We start from the raw sequence: 1,905 nt of genomic DNA, 5'->3' as shown, positions 1-1,905 counted from the left end.
GCGTGCGTGTCCAAGATCCCGAGAGGAGAATGGAGGAGAAGGGATTGCGACATGGCCAACCCCCCTGGGGGGTGATTTCTCGCTTTCTGTCTCTCTGTCTCTCTCTGTCTGGCGAGCGCACGCGCCCTATAGCAAAAACCTCTCCAATTTTTGGGGAGGCGGGCAAGTGGCATGGTGGTTACGGACACTGGACTCCCACATGGCTGACAACGGTTCACGTCCCAGACCTGGCGGCTTCCTTTCTCATTTTCTCTCTCTCTCTCACTCTGTCCCTCTGGTTAAAATAAATAATAAATAATGAATAAAGTTAAATAAAATCATTCCTTTTTTTTGAGAGGTTTCTGCTATAGGGTGTGTACACTTGCCAGAAAGACAGAGACAGAGAAACAACAAGAAATCACTCCCCGGGAGGATGGTGATTTCAACGCTGCAATCCCTTCTCCATTCTCCTCTTGGAATCTTGGGCACGCACACACATGCGCCTGGCATGAGTTTAAGCCACTGGGTCCGGGACTAGAACTGCAGTCAACTACATGGGAGTCCAATGACATAGCCATTACGCCATCTGCTGGTCCCAAATAAAATAATAATTTCAGGGAAAAACAAAAAACAAAAAAAACATAAAACAACCTCCCTAAACTTCTACTTTAATGGGCAACCAAGTCTCAGAATTTTTTTTTTTTTTACTTGCCAGAGAGCATGTACTCTGCCCAGAGAGGAAAAAAGCATACTCTCAATGGGGCATGGTCATGCTGCAATTCCTTCTCCATTCTGTTGAGATTTTAGACAAGCATACACATGCACCCAGCATGTTTTTCAAGTCAGCAGTGCCAGGATTTCAAATACATGGTCAGCCATGAGACCTGGCTCCTTTAAGCTCTAGGTCTCAGGTCTACCCCCAGAAATACTTTACATGTACTACCTTGTTTCATTGCTTTCTTTGTGAACGTAGGATTAGAATTTTTTTTTTTTTTTTTTTAGAGAGATAGGTTTTTGTTATAGGGTACAGATCCTTGCCAGAGAGACAGAAAGCAAGAAATCAACGCCCAGAGGGGATGGCCATGCTGCAATCCCTTCTCCTTTACACTCCTCTCGGGATTTTTGGGCATGTACCTGGTGTGAAAATTTTTTTTAAAGAATTATTTTATTCAACTGTTTGTATGTATGTATTATTTTGACTAGAGTGAGAGTGAAAGAGAAAGAGTGAGCTAGCGAGTGAGAAGGCAAGCCGCCCCGGAACTCGAACCACAGTTGGCTATGTAGTTCAGTTGCCCTTAACCACCATGCCACCTGCCAGCCCCTGGTGTGAGGTTTAAGCCAAGGGGTCTGGAACTCGAACCATAGTCGACTACATAAAAGTCCAGCAACTTAACCATTACATCATCTGCTGGTCCCCGTAATAGGATGTTTTTCCCAGATGAATAATTGAGACAAAAAAGGTTCAGTACTTCATCCAAGACTGAAGAGCTAGGACTCAACCCAGTTCTACCTGATCTGGGGCATGGGTACTTCACCATAACATACAATATGCTAACTGCTAGCAGGATGAATATGGCCTGCCTCATTGAAGACCATTACTGCAAGAAGGTTATTACAAACTGTCACTTCCCCAATGTGCTATCAAATTAAAGATATGGGAGGCCGGCAGGTGGCATGGTGATTAAGGGCGCTGGATTCCCATATGGCCGACAGAGGTTTAAGTCCCAGACCCGGCGGCTTGCTTTCTTACTTTCCCTCACTCTCACTCTATCATTCTCTGGTAAAATTTAAATAAAATAATTCTTTTTTAAAAAATTAAAAGACATGAGACTAACTAGCTTACTTAAACAAGTTAGTTTAGGGACCAGCAGTTGGCATAATGGCTATAACGCTGGACTCCCATGCAGTCGACTGCAGTTTGAGTCC

The sequence above is a fragment of the Tupaia chinensis genome, unplaced genomic scaffold (genome assembly GCF_000334495.1).
Source record: "Tupaia chinensis unplaced genomic scaffold, TupChi_1.0 Scaffold000502_1, whole genome shotgun sequence".
Classification (NCBI taxonomy): domain Eukaryota; kingdom Metazoa; phylum Chordata; class Mammalia; order Scandentia; family Tupaiidae; genus Tupaia; species Tupaia belangeri.
Note: the sequence above shows the minus strand (reverse complement) of the source record.